Genomic DNA, 13799 nt, shown 5'->3' on the forward strand with positions numbered 1-13799 from the left:
CTGACATGAGGAAAGTTTCCAATCGATTTCTCATGCACAAACAGCAGTTGACCGGCGTTGCCTGGTGAAACGTTGTTGTGATGCCACGTGTAAGGAGAAGAAATGCGTACCATCACGTTTCCGACTTTGATGAAGGTCGGATTGTAGCCCATCGCGATTGCGGTTTATCGTATCGCGACATTGCTGCTCGCGTTGGTCAATATCCAATGACTGTTAGGAGAATATGTAATCGGTGGGTTCAGGTGGGTATTACGGAACGCCGTGCTGGATCCAAACGGCCTCGTATCACCAGCAGTCGAGATGACAGGCATCTTTTCCGCATGACTGTAACGGATCGTGCAGCCACGTCTCGATCCCTGAGTCAACAAAAGGGACGTCTGCAAGACAACAACCATCTGCACGAACAGTTCGACTTCGTTTGCAGCAGCATGGACGATCAGCTCGGAGACAATGGCTGCGGTTACCCTTGACGCTGCATCACAGACAGGAGCGCCTGCGATGGTGTACTCAACGACGAACCTGGGTGCACGAATGGCAAAACGTCATTTTTTCGGATGAATCCAGGTTCTGTTTACAGCTTCATGATGGTCGCATCCGTGTTTGGCGACATCGCGGTGAACGCACATTGGAAGCGTGTATTCGTCATCACCAGGCGTGATGGTATGTGCTGCCACTGGTTACACGTCTCAGTCACCTCTTGTTCACATTGACGGCATTTTGAACAGTGGACGTTACATTTCAGATGTTACGACCCGTGGCTTTACCCTTCATTCGATCCCTGCGAAACCCTACATTTCAGTAGGATAATGTACGACCGCATGTTGAAGGTCCTGTACGGGCCTTCCTGGATACAGAAAACGTTCGACTGCTGCCCTGGCCAGCACATTCTCCAGATCTCTCACCAATTGAAAACGTCTGGTCAACGGGGGCCAAGCAACTGGCTCGTCACAATAAGCTAGTCACTACTCTTGATGAACTGTTGTAGCGTGTTGAAGCTGCATGGGCCTGTACATGCCATCCAAGCTCTGTTTGCTTCAATGCCCGGGCGTATCAAAGCCGTTATTATGGCCACAGGTGGTTGTTCTGAATAACGATTTCTCAGGATCTATGCACCCAAACTGAATGAAAATGTAATCACATGTCAGTTCTAGTGTATTTGTCCAATAAATACCCGTTTGTCATCTGCATTTCTTCTTGGTGTAGCAATTTTAATGGCCAGTAGTGTACGTGGTAACGGCCCCAGACTAATGAGGAATACTGAAGAGTCTGTCGCATAGATGTTTTATTAGCATTTCTTTTGTGGAAGAATTATATAACTTAAAATTCTCCCAACGAATCTGCCAAACATCTGCGTTCCTTTTTATGTAGTCACTCACACTAGATCACTCCTAACGATTAGCTCTAGGCATTTTACGGTTGTATTGTACTCTACCTGTGCATCTACAAAGATACTCCGCAAGCCACCGTACGGCGTGTGGCGGAGGGTAGGTACCCCGTACTATTTTTATAGTCATTTTCTTTCCTGTTCCACTCGCAAATAGAGAAAAGGAAAAACGACTGTTTATGTGCCTCCGCACGAGCGCTAATTTCTCGTATCTTAACTTCGTGGTCCTGTATTTTGGTGGCAGTAGGATCGTTCTGCGGTCAGCTAGAAATGTCGGTTTTCTAAATTTTCTCAACGGTGTTCCTCGAAGTTCGCCTGCCCTCCAGGGATTCCTATCTGGGTTCCCGAAACATCTCTGTAACACTTGCGTTTTGATCGAACCTACCGGTAGCAAATCAGCCCACCTATGAATTGCTTCGATGTCTTTCCTTTAATCCGACCTGGTACGGATCCCAAACACTACAATAGTATTCAAGAATAGGTCGCATTAGTGTCCTACATGTGGTCTGCTTTACAGATAAACCACATTTTCCTAAAATTCTCCCCATAAATCGAAGTCGACCATTCGTCTTCCCTACCACAATCCTCAGATTTTTGTTCCATTTCGTATCACTTTACAACGTTACGCCCAGATATTTAAACGATGTGACTGTGCCAAAAGCTAATGTTGTATCCGAACATTACGGTTTGTTTTTCGCAGTCATTCGCATTAATGCACATTTTTTCTACATTTGGAGTTATCTGCCATTCATCACACCAACCGGAAATTTTGTGAAAGTCATCCTGTATTCTCCTACAGCCACTGAGCTTCAACACCTTCCCTTAACCACAGCATTACCACCCAACAACCGTCAAATCATTTATGTATACTGAAAATAATAGCGGTCCTGTCACACTCATCTGGGGCACTCCTCACGATACTATCGTGTCTGATGAACACTCACTGCCAAGGGTGACGTACCGGGTTCCGTTACTTAAAAAGTCCTCAAGCCACTCACATGTCTGTGAACCTATTTCATATACTCAAATACCTTCGTGAACAGCCTGCAATGGGGAACCTTGTCAAATGCTTTCCGGAAATCTAGAAGTGTAAGCTGCCTGTTGCCCCTCATTCATAGTTCACATCAGAAAATGGCAAGGTGAATTTTGCGGAAGTGATGCTTTCTAAAAACATGCTGATTCGTAGGCGTAAGCTTCTCTTGTGTCAAGAAAATTTATTGCATACGAACTGAGAATATGTTCAAGGAGTCTACGGCAAAAAAGTTCGGGATATTGCTCTGTTAACTAATGGCAATGAATCCCTTCGATAATTTATGGGCGTACTTATGCTTCTTTACTTACAGTGTCAACCGCCAGTCTCTGCACCAATTATCGATAAGTTAAGAGTTTTCAATAGACTCGTGGCTTTGCAACTTTACACAGCATCGACAGCTAACAGTCTCACACTGCTTCAGACATTATCTACCAGATCAGTGGTCGTGACACTACTTTGCTACAGACCCATTACTGAGATTGTGGGGGTCCCCAATAGAATAGACAAAGTAAGGGCGCGATAAACTGTACGCCAGCTCATTGATTTAATTTCGTACTCCTTGCTATAAGTATGCACCACATCTGAAGACCAACTCCATTATGCGCATTCACGAATCGAAGTTATTCCCATTTGAAATCTATAACATAGCAGCTAATCGGTGAGAATTGCACATGCCCCTGTGTTGTTAGTAACTAAAGACAATAACCGGCAACATTACTTATATCACGGACGAATTCACTAACGTCAATTACAATTAAGCGCGCGTGAAAATAAGAGGACTACTTGGAAATCAAGTTCGGATCGGTCACGAAATGGAAACCACTGTAAAAATCAAAATTGTTTTATTTGCAACAGTTAGCTAGACCTTCCAGTTACTTCTCTACATAGTCGCCGCTCCGATTGAAGACATTTGTCGTAACGTTGTTCCAACTTCGTAATACTCTCCATCATAGAAAGCGCCAATACTCCACCCCAGTATACAGCTCGTGGACTGCGCGCAAGTGGTGTCTTCAAAGCCAGCAGTTCATTTGAGCAGAGATGAAACTCAGTGGCAGCCAGTTACAGGCTATATTGTGAGTGATCAAACACTGGCCATCGAAAACGCTCCAGGCGTATCTTCAACGCCCCTGCAGAGTATGGCCGAGACTAGTCATGGAGGAGGAACCGCATGAGAGTAGTGTGATGTGGGCTGCATGACATCAGGCGAAATCTCTCACTACGCCCTCATACTTGCCGGGAGACGCTATTTCCTGAGCATCTTCAAGTGTTCACTGAGCACAACTGAAAAGAGCGACGTGACGCGATCCATGGATTTAAGAGAGGCATTGCCCAACACATCTGTGAAAAGCTTCGTCGGATTTTCACAGTAGTTTCCATTTCGCGACCCACACTACCAAACTGCCTGTGATCGAAGGTCAGCAACACTAACCCCACGACCACAAGCTGTTAATGCATATCAGTAGCTTTATTCTGAACAGTGATGCTCGACAGTATTAAAATAAAACGTGGGTCTCCTAAAAATATTAAATAGCGTTGAATTGACAAAGAAAACAATTTATAGTTCGGCTCAACTTAAATTTTATAATGTTTGTACGTGCAATGACGTTAGCTGCCCTCATGTCTACCTGTTGCCCGTGGCTGGGCTTAGACTTCAAACGTATCAGGAGCTACAAGAGACACATGACGCTCAGTGGCTAAAATGCGAAGAGATTGTGACTGATATTAGTATTCAAATATCGATTAAATGTGTTGAAGTTTGTACAGGGATTGTATTCATTACAATGAATCTTATTACGTAGAAAATACGAAACGATAAAGCATTTATACAAATATGATGCAATTCAAAAGTCTATCAGGAAATAGCTCTTTCAGTTGAAATTATTCTCTTATATCTCACATAATGTTCTTCAAACCGGTAAATAGTAGAGTTACTTTCGTATTTATAATATGTATAATACGGCTGTGAAACTCAGGCTGCATGGGTAAGTTTTGGGCCGCAGTTTGACGACTATCGCAGTAGATCCTTTGAATAATGATGTATGTGAAGGCTCTGTAACACTTCACTTCACTGATATAAACCTATATTTGTTTGCATCCGCTTCCCTCCGAGTCAATTATCACCACATTTCTGCGCAGAACTGATTGTACGGAACTCTCACATTACAGTTCTACAACAGAATGCCCTTTTTAAGTTAACTGAACATTTACACTACACGTCGCTATCTTGTAAGTGGATCATAAAGCATAACGGTCTCGGCAATAATACTGAAAGTGAAGGCAGCTCTGGGACGCCATGCAAACAGATTACACTAATACTACCATTTTCGTGAAAGCCTTTCCAAATTGGGAAGGTCAGTAAATTATACCTAGGCTACTGGATTTTCGTTGTATCATTTCGAAGTTGCCCATGCCATCTCATAATGAACTGATTCTCAGATACATGACCAAGAACACAAACTATATTCAACTCAATATTAGGTTGCAAATGTACGCACTACATACCTAGACTTGTCTGCCAGTTCTCGAGTCAGGAAACAAATACGACTTTTGTTTATCCAGAATGTAGCCGACATTGACTGTGTACTGCATATCTTACATGCTATATTCTCTTTCTGGGCTTTTTACAGTACCTTCACGCTGTCAGAGTGTTAACCTGGCTTTGGCGACGTTAAAGGGTGACCCAATGCCCTTCCTGTCGCCTCGCCTCGCCCCCCCCTCCCCCTGTCCTTATGAAATTTGTCCCATCTGTCTGCATCTAGTGTTATTCTAAACAAAGTGAAAGAACGAAACTTCCTGGCAGATTAAAACTGTGTGCCGGGCCGAGACTCGAATTCGGGACCTTTGCCTTTCGCGGGCAAGTTTTAATCTGCCAGGAAGTTTCATATCAGCGCACACTCCGCTGCAGAGTGAAAATCTCATTCTGACAACTGTTATTAATCAGTAATAATCTAATTACACACACAACGCAGCAGCACTTCGTCAGGAAAATACAGTGTCACAATGTCGGGATCGCTGAGGGTCAAACAGAGAACAAACGACACCAAGCGTTATTAATGGTGCCGACTTCTAACGATCAGTACTTGGAAGCCACTGGCCAATTTATCGCGCCCTCACTGTAGCTCGTCTATCGGGGGATGATAACATGCTAACTTACGTACTTTGCCTATTATTGATAAGATCGGTACATATGGAGCACGAGGTGCCGCCCCATCGGTGTCAGTATTGGCTCTTGAACAAGGAAGTTTGACGACCCCGACCTAGTAGGATGTGGGAAACCGCATAAATACATCCACGCAGACTCCTGCCCTTGCTCTTAATCTGCTGGGCGGATTCGATCCGGGCCTGGTGGCCTCCCGTAATTCCGAAAGCGCCGTGCTAAACTGCATGGGTATTTGGATGGATCATACCTCAGATGCATGCGCTTTAACATTTTGTATATGCTGTACGTAGTTTAGTAGTTCTCTCATGGGTCTACACGGTCATCGACAAAGAGTCTTCATTATGCTCTTACATTACAACCCTTTCAGGATTCTAGCATCAATCCTATGAACACGTCCAAACCAGAATTCTCTCACTTAAGTAATCGTACCGCGAGAATAATTAACACACACACACATGCAAATAAATTTTACTGCATCTCAGTTCACATCCTTAGCTACGTTTCAACAGTTGGCCAATACCGATCATACGTATTTTCACTCTATACAATGTTCTTACAGTAGTCATAGAAGCATAATTCCGGAAGTGACAGGGGCTTCGTGGTTAGACTGCCGTATCTAATCAGTTAGGATTGTTGATTGATTGATTGATTGATTTATTTGGGACAGGAGACCCAACAGCGAGGTCATCGGATGACAGAAGTATGAGGAAGACGGTGGTGCCCTTTCGGAGGAACCATGCGGCATTTGCATGAAGCGATTTAGGGAAAACGTGTAGAAACTAAATTAGGATAGCCGGGCGCGTGTTTGAACCGTCTTCCTCCCGAATGCGAGTCCAGCATGCTAACCACAGCGCAACCTCGCTCTGTTCCAGTCCGTTAGCTAGGAACTCATTTAGGGCTGAACAGACATAAGGGGAAGGTGGAGGCTCTATATTCCACATTAAATACTGTCTTATGCCCAGTTACGGCTATCAAACTGTTTTCATGCGAAACAAATTTTAAGTGAATTGGGATGAATCAGTCCCATTAAGTTACTCTCTGCGGCGGGGGAGGGAAATTAAACATCTCGTCTACTATCATGTCTTTAGGGACCGCGAGGAAAGGATGTGGAATGAAATCGGCCGTGCGCTTTCAATGGACCCGTCTTGGCACTTTCCTTAAGCGATTAGAGGAAATCACGCAAAACCTAAAAATGTGGAAGGGATAGTCGTGTGTCTGAACAGTAGGTCTCCCACATACATGTCTTTACCACACACTGCGAAGAAGACAGGTCTAACAACGCAATCGTGGAGCAGGCCACATCGCTTTCGAGGGACCACGAATGTGAGGGCGTGTTTCACTTTGTTGCTGCGCTCTCAAATGGTGACATCAATTTCTCCTCCGGCTTAACCATACGTGCCGTACACTCTTATGGATATTTTGAATATTAGTTTTTGCTACACCCAATGATAAACTACGAGCAGTAGACTTTTCAGGATTCCTAATACAAGACTGGCAAACTGCGTCCTCTTATCAGACAACTCGGACTGAACCTACAGTGATAAAAACGCTGCTGAGCTATTAGATGTGAACCAACAATCCTATTAATTGGGCGGAGGGAAAAATTTATAACGTTTACTAAATTTGAACGAAAGTTCGAAATGTCATTGTAAAGTTACGTTGCGACGACATCCATGTCTATCACGATCACCACACATCAAGTAGGTTTTAGGAAGATACTAATTCACTTCTGCACCAACGGATGTTTTATGTAATCTTACTCCGTTTATTAACATCTGCAAGCGTATTGTGAGCTAGCAGATGTCCACCAACTAGCACCTCATGATTTTCATTTAATCGTTTGACTCGCAGTGTGTTTGAAGTCTTTCTAGTTGAAGTCACAGATTTCGATATGCAGTGAGTAACTAACCTTTTTTTCCTTGTTTAATTTCTCACTAAAGTTAGTACTGATCAAAATCAGAAACCAGTCCTATAAACATATGTTAGAAATGAAAACTTACGGAGCACCCTGTAAAGGGTCTATGCGGTCGATTGTTGTCGCACACAATGCCTTTAAATCTTCTCCGTGCCAGTCAAGTAAAAATATGGTTCTTTCTACCAAAGCACTCAAATGTATGGACTTATTAAGCCGTAGGACGCATAGCAAATGAGAGGATCCATAGTCTTCCAGCATTCATAATCGTTGCTACTTTCTTCGAGAGTAGCATTACACAATAGGGTGTTTGCAGCATATATAACAGCGCTTGTTAATGTCGCCGGTTATCTGCATGGCCCCATGAATCTGTCAATCGCAATTGCTGCCCATAAGTTGCTATTATAGCGAAAGCAATGTCTCAGGTCTACTCGCTTATTCTATGTTAGTTCCGCCTCATTCGTGTACAAGGAAACAGGGCAAATATTGTTATGGCAATATGTTACCCAATCCCTTCTCGTCGTCTTCCCACATCGCTGGTCTGCGTACCACAGATAGATTAGTTTGCTGCAGTCACTTGTTTTCCATTTCTCATTAATGCAGCTATCTGTGAAAAAACGCGGATGTTGAAACACATCGCCTCCCCCCACATCATACTCAAGGGCGACAAACGCTTGATCTGTCGAATTTACGGTCGCAACCTGACTGGGGCTAAGGAACCGTGTACAGCTATCTGTGCACGCACATATGTGGGGAGGGGAGTAAACCTATGCAATGAGGCTGTGGGTGCAACCACAATGGAGGGGTATCTGTTGAGAGGCCAGACAAACGTGTGGTTCCTGAAAAGGGGCAGCAGCCTTTTCAGTAGTGGCAGGGGCAACAGTCTGGATGATTGACTGGTCTGGCCTCGTAACACTAACCAAAACGGCCTTGCTGTGCTGGTACTGCGAACGGCTGAAAGCAACAGGAAACTACGGCCGTAATTTTTCCCGAGGGCATGCAGCTTTACTGTATGGTTAAATGATGATGGCGTCCTCTTGCGTAAAATATTTCGGAGATAAAATAGTTCCCCATTCGGATCTCCTGGCGGGGACTAATCAGAACGACGTCGTTATCAGGAGAAAGAAAACTGGCGTTCTACGGATCGGTATGTGGAAAGTCAGATCCCTCAATCGGGCAGGTAGGTTAGAAAATTTCAAAAGGGAAGTGGATAGGTTAAAGTTAGATATAGTGGGAATTAGTGAAGTTTGGTGGCAGGAAGAACAAGACTTCTGGTCAGGTGAATACAGGGTTATAAATACAAAATCAAATAGGTGTAATGCAGGAGTAGCTTTAATAATGAATAGGAAGATAAGAATGCGGGTAAGCTATTACAAACAGCGAAGTGAACGCATTATTCTGGCCAAGATAGATACAAAACCCACACCTACCACAATAGTACAAGTTTATATGCCAACTAGCTCCACAGAAGAAGAGATTGATGAAATGTATGATGAGATAAAAGAAATTATTCACATAGTGAAGGGACACGAAAATTTAATAGTCATGGGTGACGAATTCAATAGTAGGAAAAGGAAGAGAAGGAAATTTAGTAGATGAATATGGAATGGGAGTAAGGAATTAAAGAGGAAGCCGCCTGATAGAATTTTGCACAGAGCGTAACTTAATCATAGCTAACACTTAGTTCAAGAATGATAAAAGAAGGTTGTATACATGGAAGAAGCCTGGAGATACTGGAAGGTATCAGATATATTATATAAAGACAGAGATTCAGGAAGCAGGATTTAAATTGTTAAGACATTTCCAGGGGCAGATGTGGACTCTGACCGCAATCTATTGGTTATGAACTGTAGATTAAAACTGAAGGAACTACAAAAAGGTGGGAATTTAAGGAGATGGGACCTGGATAAACTGAAAGAACCTGAGGTTGTACAGAGTTTCAGGGAGAGCATAAGGGAACAACTGACAGGAATTGGGAAAAGAAATATAGTAGGAGAATGGGTAGTTTTGATGGATGATGTAGTGAAGGCAGCAGAGGATCAAGTTGGTAAAAAGACGAGGGCTTGTAGAAATCCTTGGGTGACAGAAGAAATATTGAATTTAATTGATGAAAGGAGAAAATATAAAAACGCAGTAAATGAAGCAGGCAAAAGGGAATGCAAACGTCTCAAAAATGAGATTGACAAGAAGTGCAAAATGGCTAAGCAGGGATGGCTCGAGGACAAATTTAAGGATGTAGAGGCATATATCACTAAGGGTAAGATAGATACTGCCCACAGGAAAATTAAAGAGACCTTTGGCGAAAAGAGGACGACTTGTATGTGTATCAAGAGCACAGATGGAAACCAAGTACTAAGCAAATAAGGGAAAGGTGGAAGGAGTGTATAGAGGGTCTATACAAGGGTGATATTCGTGAGGACAATATTATAGAAATGGAAGAGAATGTAGATGACGATGAAATGGGAGATATGATACTGCATGAAGACAGAGTACTGAAAGATCAAAGTCGAAACAAGGCCCCGGGAGTAGACAACATTCCATTAGAACTAATGACAGCCTTGGGAGAGCCAGGCCTAACAAAACTACCATTTAGTGAGCAAGATGTTTTGAGACAGGCGAAATACCCTCAGACTTCAAGAAGAATATCATAATTCCAATCCCAAAGAAACCAGGTGTTGACAGATGTGAAAATTACCGAACAATCGGTTTAATAAGTCACGGCTGCAACATACTAACACGAATTCTTTACAGTCGAATGGAAAAATTGGCAAAAGCCGACCTCAGGGAAAGATCAGTTTGGATTCCGTAGAAATGTTGGAACACGTGAGGCAATACTGATCCAACGACTTATCTTAGAAAAAAGATTAAGGAAAGGCAAACCTACGTTTCTAGCTTTTGTAGACTTAGACAAAGCTTTTGCAATGTTGACTGGAATACTCTCTCTCAAATTCTGAAGGTGGCAGGGGTAAAATACAGGGAGCGAAAGGCCATTTACTATTTGTACAGAAACCAGATGGCAGTTATATGAGTCGAGCGGGCATGAAAGGGAAGCAGTGGTTGGGAAAGGAGTGAGACAGGGTTGTAGCCTCTCCCCGATGTTATTCAATCTATATGTTGAGCAAGCAGTAAAGGAAACAAAAGGAAAGTTCGGAGTAGGTATTAAAATCTATGGAGAAGAAATAAAAACTTTGAGGTTCGCCGATGACATTTTAATTCTGTCAGATAGCAAAGGACCTGAAAGAGCAGTTGAACGGAATGCATAGTGTCTTGAAAGGAGGATATAAGATGAACATCAACAAAAGCAAAACGAGGATAATGGAATTTAGTCGAATTAAGTCGGGTGATGCTGAGGGAATTAGATTAGGAAATGAGACATTTAAAGTAATAACAGAGGTTTGCTATTTGGGGAGCAAAATAACTGATGATGGGCTAAGTAGAGAGGATATAAAATGTAGACTGGCAATGGCAAGGAAAGCGTTTCTGAAAAAAGGAATTTGTAAACATCGAGTTTAGATTTAAATGTCAGGCAATCGTTTGTGAAAGTATTTGTGTGGAAGTGAAACGTGGGCGATAAATAGTTTAGACAAGAAGAGAATAGAAGCCTTCGAAATCTGGTGCTACAGAAGAATGCTGAAGATTAGATAGGTAGATCACATAACTAATGAGGAGGTATTGAATAGAATTGGAGAGAAGAGAAATTTGTGGCACAATTTGACTAGAAGAAGGGATCGGTTGGTAGGGCATATTCTGAGGCATCAAGGAATCACTAATTTAGTATTGGAGGGCAGCATGGAGGGTAAAAATTATAGAGGGAGACCAGGGTGTAGGTTGCAGTAGGTACTGAGAGATGAAGCTTGCACAGGATAGAGTAGCATGGAGAGCTGCGTCAAACCAGTCTCTGGACTGAAGACGACAACAACAACAACAACAACAACAACGTGACTTAGATAATTTTGACGTTAGAGATTTTTTTGTCAATAAATTCAAATGTTATGAAATGATGGCAAGGGGTTGGTTAATTCAGTCTTCACGTAGAATTTTAAATTTGCTCTCGAATAAGTTCGTAATTTTTACTGTTTCGTGTTCTGTGTTGACAGATAATGAATATAGGCCATTAGTAGCGATATTTACTATCCTCATTACTTACACCACCTTGGAATTGGATTTTACAAAACGGCCTCATTTATCATTGCAACGTCAACAATCACGAACATGTTAAGTCTTGGTTTTGACTGATTTTTATTCACTGGAGGCTTTTACAACGCTTAGTTTCCTTTGTTACCGACGTATTAAATGTTTCAGTTCTTAGATTTTTTTAAAGTTAAAAGTTAATGCTGTTTCATTTTTAGTATCAATTTTCCGGATGTCCTGATGATGATCTAGTTTGCGTGCGGTGCACTGGCATTAGTACATACACCTTCCGGGAACAGCCGTTTCGTCAGCTCTCAAAGGAGATACCTCAATGTTGCACAACGTCGTGAGTACATATAGCATCAAAATGTGGTTCTGCTTTGGTCTGAGATGCTCCATCACTCTTTCAGCATCTACGTATACGGCAACAGTGCTGCGTAGAAACGCTTAGCAAACCACTTACCTTCAGGTCTTGTGTTTCTTGTACAATCAAAATTTTTGTGGTATAGTGCCAACAGTTCGTAACTTTCTTCATTTTTCTCTTCCTATAGCAGTTCAGTTCAAAAAAATGGGTCCTTAATTTCGGATTTGACATGACTCATGTTAGCGTCCATGGTTTACGGAGGAAGGAAAAATATTATTACAGAAGTAAAACAATGCTGTTACACGGCAGATGCTTCCGTAGTAGGGGTTTCGCGTTACCAAATCCTGGAGCCTAATTACACGGGACCAAGGTGTGCCCCCGCAAATTGAAGTCATTAGCAGAAAATGTCTGATTCACACTCTGCAATTTCTCGGAACTGTTCTGATGACGATCTGGTGTTCGTGTTTGGTTTGTGAGAGAATCAGCCCCCCCCCCCCCCCCCCCCACACACACACACACACACACACACACACATATACATCTGTTCCTTGTGGGTCAACTATCGCTTGGGTGTACAAAGCAGTTTCATTGAGGGCTGCTGCCACTTCCTCTTTCGTTACACGCCAGAACCTTTCGTTGTTCTGTTCGTTTGCACGTAGAAATTAATACGATGTCTGCCTTCTATGGTAGTCTAATTAGTTTCCAATTACTTGGCCTGACTCTTTGCCCACTAGATCTCCAAAAGTTCTACTAAACCCATTCGTAGTGCCCTTTTTCCGCTTACAAGCCTCTGACAGGCAGATGTAAACATCACATGGCAGATAGGGGGGTGCTGGCTGGCTAGCTAGCTGTATCTGATGTAACAGTCGAGCCTCATAATAGTATCTTTCTAAGTGACAGTTTGCATCAGTAGCAAGAGCAATTATTTGAATGATTTTTCATTCTACCTGATATACACTAGAGCAGTCACATTACGGATGGGTATAGGTACAGGCACACAGACTATGTTCACCTTTAAATAATGCTTCCCACGACCTTTGGTATGCATTAATATGTCTGCTACCATTTAAAACAGTAAAATTCAAAGAATTCTCACAGAACTGTCTCTTAGTGAAGGAGGTGTTCCACTGTTCACAGTGTATCTTACCACTGCAGGTTAATAATATATCATTCAGTTTTTCTTCACATACTGGAGAAGCTGCCACTGCCAGTTCTCGTTCCTGTATTTGAATATCAGTCAGTGCCATCATCACGCCTCAGCAAAGTATTTGAAAAGCAACTGTACCAGGATATTCATTACTTTAAAGAAGATCAACTATCCTTGGGCTTTGTCTAGGAATCTGAAGAAGTTCATGTGCTGATACAATGTCTGAAGCACTACTTGAGAGATAGCTGCAATTTAATTAACCAGGAATACACTACTAAGGGCTACTAATGACTTGACAATTACCAGAATGAGCCCTTCCTCTGTGATGCTGCATTGGTTGGCAGCCAGCCAAGTTAGTCTCCAATTACTTCTTCGGAGTGGTGGAAGAAACTATTCCGGTATCTTAGTACCATACAGACCTGATGTGTACAGAAGGCTGTGACGATCGCGAAGAATACACACAAGTCATACTTGCAACTGTGCAGGCACTCATTTTTGTATAAGTATTCTGTCATTACTTGCAAAATAGTCGAACTTGGCCGAGTGTAAATTTGACTGGCAAGGTACAAAGCAACATGAAGCCATTAAAAATGTTTGTGTTCCTTGCTGCTTATGCCTAACAGGCTGAAAAAACCATTCAGGATATTGCGAAGGTAACAATATCCATG

The 13799-nt window shown here is 42.5% G+C and overlaps 1 protein-coding gene across 1 annotated transcript in view; it reads left to right on the top strand.

Annotated features, from left to right (window-relative positions):
- Window positions 1-13799, top strand: part of LOC124550405 — a 179418-nt gene that overhangs the window by 143549 nt on the left and 22070 nt on the right. The window lies entirely within an intron of this gene.

The sequence above is a fragment of the Schistocerca americana genome, chromosome 1 (assembly GCF_021461395.2).
Source record: "Schistocerca americana isolate TAMUIC-IGC-003095 chromosome 1, iqSchAmer2.1, whole genome shotgun sequence".
Lineage (NCBI taxonomy): Eukaryota > Metazoa > Arthropoda > Insecta > Orthoptera > Acrididae > Schistocerca > Schistocerca americana.